Below are 6,965 nucleotides of genomic sequence, written 5' to 3'. Positions count from 1 at the left end.
TTTGTTGTAATGTTTTAGTTCTCTAAATTTGTGTTGTGATGTTCTTATTTTCAATAACTATGTCATTTTTTGTTCTTTCAAACTACTAATTTTATGTGCTAAGTATATGTTTTTTTTCATAATTACACTAGTGTACACCTTGTGTTGGAGGAAAAGTGCACTTTTGAGTTGATGTGTAGTCCTTTCCATATTAAAAATGATAATTCAGAATGCATTAATTTAAAACCAGTGCAAAAATAAAAAACTAATAATTGAGAGAATTGTGAATTTTATACAGAAAATGGAATTCTCAAATAAATTATAGTGCATTATTCGTTGAAGACTAGTGCACTTCTCACATGAATAGTAGTGCACTAAAACGTTGAATGGTAGTGCACTTCTCCATGGATGATGGTCCCCTTCCTGGTGAATAAGTTAGTGAACTGTCCTTTTAATAAACTGATAGTGCACTTATAAAATGAAAAAGGCATACTACACTATCCTACATAAAAAAACAGTTACTAACTTCACACAATCTTTAAAAAATTGAAAAACCATCTAATTATTTGACTTTGCAAATATCAATACTTTCATTTCATAACTAGAAACATAAAGTGATGTTCTCTAAAAAATATGAGTCATGTATATGTTTTTACATAATTAAACTATAAAAAATAACTATGGTGTTGTCTTGTTCTTCATAAGCTCCTTGCAGGTTATGATATTATGTCCATTTTCTCCACATTTATTGCATACTCTAACTTGTTTCTTCGCTTTCTCCATTGCTTCCTCTTTTCCATCAATTTAACACATTCTAGACCCTTTGGTTTGAGCTTGTTTCAGAGGGTTTATTGTTATTTCGGATGCAGTATCTCCAACAAACCTCTCAAACCTGCTTTCACCTAAACCTGTACTACCAGATTTTTATTTTTGCTTAAATAAGATAATTTGTACTCTCTGATCACTCCCAGCATATCGGACATTCCATTGGTATTGTTCTCTACGACACTAATCAATGTGTGAAATTTTGACATCAGTTGTAGCAAAAGCCTCTTTCTCTCATTATTTTGTGCACACTCTTCACATAAAGAACCATCTATTTCAAAAAACAGACTTGAACGTAGCATCCTTTTCCATCTCGTGTTGATGAATTTACTTGGTAGAGTGTCAATTCACATACTCTTCATTACTACAAACATGTGCCGGCAAGGGAGATCAATCTTTCCAAACTTATTGCAAGAACAAATTATATCATTGTCAGAGAGAACAAATTTTACAGAATATATCATGCCCCTACTGCCTCTGATCTTGTACAATTTAAACTCGTTATCCTTTGTTATATCTTCAATCGAACAAGAGAAAACAAATACGTAAATTTCAGTTTGCAGCTCCATGAAAATTCTAAAATTGTAAATTGATGCACAATGCTTCTCCATTTTCAACGGTGTCTTCATCTCTTAGGTACACGTGGCTGAATCAAATATAAGTTTTTTTGTGTGTGACGCTGTGAATCCATCCCATTGGTGAACCTATTCATGAACTCTACTAGGTTCGATCCAGTACCCATAAATTTTTTGACGGAACAATTTTGACTCTTTGACATTGATGTTGTCCAAAGCAAGCCACTCATTTTCACATTGTTGAAAAAAGAAGCTATCCAGTAATGGTCTTAGGTCAAAAAGATTCTTGAACCACTGCTTGTCCTCCAACCAAATAATTAGATGTTCTACAAGTGCACTGGCTTTGATAATTGAATTTCAAACTTTATACGAGAGAGACATGAAGGTGTGCATGTAAAAATCTACAAATATTATACAAAAAAGTGCAGTTTACAAAACAGTAGAATGCACTACAAAAATACGAAGAAAAGTGCACTCCACCCGAAAAAAAAGGAGGTACACTACCCAATGATTAGAGAGTATACTATACGTAAATTATAGGGTTCACTTGTTTATATGTGCATTGTTTTACAAATATTGTGAAGTACACCTGGATAAGTTATCATATGACATTGAAGTTCGTTTATTTTGCACTACTATTTTAGTTGAAATATTTTGATATTTTCCTTTTTGTTTCTATTCAATATTGATAAGATGCATATTACGATAGCTTAACACTTGTTTGTGTTGTAATTTGCATCCGCTGAAACCACATCTCTAAAGAAGTTGAATCTCTTATTACTTATCGGGTCCGCCAAGAATAGAGAGCAGAAATCATCATCACTGTCGACTTCGTAATTGAAAGAAAATCCTTTGCAAACATCTTGTTTCTTCTTGAAGTTGTCTATTTTCATTTAGGCATCAACTCCTTCAACATATGCTTGTAGTCCTCTTTTAAAATTCCTAAATCAAGTATTGTTGCACCAACATTGTTGTTGCTCCTGTAAACTCTTTGTATAACTTGTACCTCTTTGATACACCCACATTTGCATGAGTACAATTCATGATAAAATTGTCATGCAACACGCTAATTCTCTATTCCCCTTTTCAAAATGTTTGTCTTTTAGATCTGTGAAGAGATGAGTATGTTTATCTTGAAATATGCTTACAAAGTACGTGTCACCAGCAGTAAGGCGCATTCAAATCTTAGATATGCATTCGCATCTGTTTTATATTCTTCTACGTTTGATTTTCTTATTCTTCCTACTTATTGTTCTTCCCTTAAGTGATGGTGTGCCCTGTGAGCTAGCAGTTGCACTGTTTGGCTCCTTATTTGATATACTCATTGCACCTGCCTTGTTACAAACAATATACTGCACATTAACAACACCATCTCTCGACTTCCTCATTGTACTGTTTTGTACTCCAAACCTGCATGCATTGGTCTACTTCTCATAACATGTAGATGCAACTTATAGGCTCTTAAAAATTTGTCCTATAAAGGCATATGTTTCGCATCACAAGAAGGCTTGTAAAATCCTAGTGTACTTGGAGGATTAAATTCTAGAGCTTCACCAGCTTCAAGAGAGACAAAATCTATATCACAGTAATTCAAATTTAATGTACACTATATCTTATCAGAAATGAAGTGCACTTCCTAACATCCTTAAGGTAAACCATGAGTTGAAATGGAAAAGTGCACTTTCTCGGCTAACAGGAAGTCCCACTCCAAAAAAAAAAATAGAATTGATAATTATAGATGCATTAATTGTAAGTAGTGCACTACTCAGAGAATGACAGTGCACTTGTCAGCTGAAAGTAGTGCACTTTTCATTGAAGAGAAGTGCAATACGCAAAAAAAAATGACAATACAAATTCTCATTAAAAGATTAGTGCATTACTCAGTTGAATGATAGTGCACTTATCAAAGAATGGTAGTGCACTTTTCATTGAGGAAAGGTGCAAATACGCAAATGGAATGACAATACACTACTCATTGAAAAAGATTAGTGCACTACTCAGTTGAATTGATAGTGCACTTATCAAATGAATGATAGTGCACTTTTCCATTTTCAACTCAAAGTGCAATTTCAGTAAGTATAAGTTCACTACTCAGTTGAATGATAGTGCACTTGTAAACTAAAACTAGTGGACTTTTCATTGAAGAGAAGTGTAATACGCAAAAAAATGAATGGCAGTACAATTCTCATTAAAAAAATTAGTGCAGTTACTCAGTCGAATGATAGTGCACTGATCAAATGAATGGTAGTGCACTTTCCATTGAGGAGAGGTGCAAATACACATATGGAGTGACAGTACACTACTCACTAAAAAAGATCAGTGCACTACTCAATTGAATGATAGTGCACTTATCAAAATGAATGATAGTGCACTTTTCATTGAAGAGAAAGTGCAATACGTAATGGAAAGACATTACTATCCTCATTAAAAAGATTAGTGCACTTCTCTATGCAAAATGATAGTGCATTTCTCATTAAGAGAGTAGTAAACTACGAAAAGAGAAATAGTGCACTATCATGAAGATGACAATAATAGACTGCAAAAAAATCAAACTGCAGTTACACACAAAAACAAAAAATTGTAGATTTGTCTCATTGACGAGGACATTTAAAATGAATAATATTGTATAAATCAGAGAATTCTTTGAATTGCAAAAACGTTGTTTCAAAACAAGTAACAGACCTGAATTCATGCTTGTTAAAAATCCTAGATTTCTTCGCAAAAAAATGTCTTCGTCTGAAAAGAATATTTCGTTAAAAATGTTATTTGTGAATACGCATTTCGTCTCTTGATATCAATTTGACTTACGAAATTCCTATTTTCAAAAAGTTTTGATGTATAGAGCACTTGTAAGAGAAAATAACACTTAGCGTTGATACAGGAGCATCAAGGTCTATTCTTACACCTCTTAAAGCAAGCCAAGAAGGTCCAATGACAAGAGGACGTTCTAAGAAGAATGTCATGGAAGAATCATGAAGATGATAAACTAGAATTCATGTTGAATTTAATGTGTTTCATAAGTGTTTTATGTGTTTGTTTGGGGCTGGTTCTCCTTGTTTTAGTGTCGGTTCACTTGCTTTCTTTTAAGTAGATTTCGGTTCAGTTTTAAGCATTCATTGACGGTTCTCTATGGACTATTTAAGGGTCAATTTTAGTTGTTTTATGGACATTGAATGAATTGAGAAAAACAGATTGTTTCTTTTGCATTTGGCGTCCTCCCTTTCCATCCTCTCCAATTGAGAGTTGGAGAGATGAATTGTATGTTACGGTGTGATATGGCTCTAGTTGTTAGGATGAACGGGTCTTGCAACTCGGGTGATTTGGTTCTTGTGCAATTAGGATCAATGGGTCGAGTTATCGGTTGTCGGGTTCTTTGTCAGTATATCCATCAATTATAGGCGAAAAGGTTGTGTTCAGGTGATTTCGGTTCTTGGTCGAATGGATCAATGGTTGGATCATGGTGCATAGTTTGTTCGCTTCCTATCATTTCCCTTTAGTTTTTGTTGATTTATTGGGGTTGAATCAGTTTTGTTGTTTTTCTCTTTGTTGATTCATTGGGGTTGAGTTAGTTTATAGAGTCTAAACACCTTAAACACATCAAGTTCCGCAGCTTTATTGTTCATCATCAAATTCACTACAACTGAAGGTCGTTGGTGCTAAATCCTGGCTCGTACAGGATCCTACCCCTATCAAGCGCGGCTGTAAATGAATGTATTCAGAAGGTGAATGAAACCACACGCCTTGTGTTTTGATTTTATAAATTATTTTCTCGCGTTTTAAATGGACCGTTGGATCAAAATAAATCTAAGAGCTATGATAAGTGCGCACGTCCGCACAGCTCGGACGTTCACCGGAAACTTCATTTGATTGTAATCCATATTATTACATACACTGCTATTTCCAGAGTATCTTTCTCGAAATTGAAATGCCAAAACCGTGGATACAGCACGACTAATATATACAACTTTTCTACTAAAAAAATATATGATTTTTTTACATTAATTCATGAATTATGGATGTAAGAAGGATATTCCAAAGATTATATCTCTAGCCAATTCCGCACTAGATTGAGGTAGATTGTTTCTGGCCTTTTGAAATAAATATTGGGTGGGAAGTCACCCATCTAAAATCAACCACAAATCAGATTAGTTTATCCTTAGCCAGTTGGATTTCTTTACTTATGTTATCATATAAAGTCATATATCATCGATCAATCATCGTCGTCGACATGAACTAATGTTTTACACATTATATTTCGTAAGATTATCGGAGTACATGACAATACCGGCTAGGCTACGCTATATTTAGAGGTCAGCGACCTAATATTTTGTCTTGTAATATAATAAAGAAAATACAAGTCCAGTTCTCTACATTGTTTAAATATTAGATTATGTAGGAAGAATTAGTAGTGTATTAACAATATAGCTACTAGAGGACAAGTCTTACCCAACAACCGAAAGCTGGCGTATCTCTCTATTGACTTGCTTAATCTATTAGTCCACGTAGGATTATGATACCATTACAAGAAAAATCATATATAGCAACGACTTTTTACAACGAAATTTTTTTGTCGTTACAAATATCCTTATTGGAAACGATAATATTTATCATTGCCAAAAGACGTTTGTTATATATCAAATTTTTAGTTCCCTCCAAAAAAAATTGGCGCTAGGTAGTATGGCACGAGTTTGTCGGTTGCAAAATTAGTATACATGTTTCGCAACCGACATCTATCGTTGTAAAACATACATAATTAATTTCGCAACGCCAATATCATTGAAAAAAAGGTAAAGGTATTGCAACGACAATTAGTCATCGTGATACTTATTATTTGCAAGGAAAAAATGTAAACATAACTAAAATAAATTGCTTCTACTCACAAACCTGCTTCACGTACATCTTTTACATCCCGTGCTCACCTTCTACCTCATGCTGCTCTACAAACCAACGATTTCAGCCATGGCCAAACCGGGTCCACCTTCTACCTCTTATGCTCCCACCACCATCATCCCTAACTTATTTTCCTCCACCAGCAAGTAGTGCGCGCTTCGATCCTCCTCTAGCGAGTGTGCAGCGAACAGCCTCTCGTCCTCTATCAGCATGTCACCGTCGTCACCAACGACCAACATCCGGAATCCACACGATATCTGAAGCAGCAGGCTCAGGTTAGTTTAATAATTCGAATCTAGGGGCTTTTCAATGAACTTAGGTTTAGAGCTTTTCAATGAACTTAGGTTTAGGGCTTTTCAATGAACACATCTGTATCAACTGATCTCATGTATAGTCTTAGAACGTCGTTGTTGATTAATTCTTCCACAGCTTGAACCAGAATTTGAAATCCTGCAAATTTGGGGAATATTCAAGAACTGTATCTAAAAAAGGAAGAGAGCGAAACAATTGAACACAAACGTTAGACACCTAGTGTATCCATGATAGCTGCAAAGACAATGATACCCACAGGCTGAACTATCAATTTCCCAATTGGATATTTGTAGATATTGACATTCTTCATGGAGAGATGAGTGAACCAGAGATTACCACCGGCCATAAGATCAAGCAATGAGTCTAGTGTGGATGCAGCAATGG

The sequence above is a fragment of the Phyllobates terribilis genome, unplaced genomic scaffold, assembly GCF_046119375.1.
Source record: "Phyllobates terribilis strain yellow unplaced genomic scaffold, ASM4611937v1 Scaffold_5318__1_contigs__length_52569, whole genome shotgun sequence".
In the NCBI taxonomy this organism is placed as follows: domain Eukaryota; kingdom Metazoa; phylum Chordata; class Amphibia; order Anura; family Dendrobatidae; genus Phyllobates; species Phyllobates terribilis.
The sequence above is the reverse complement of the archived record's forward strand: the minus strand, read 5'-3'. Positions refer to the sequence as shown.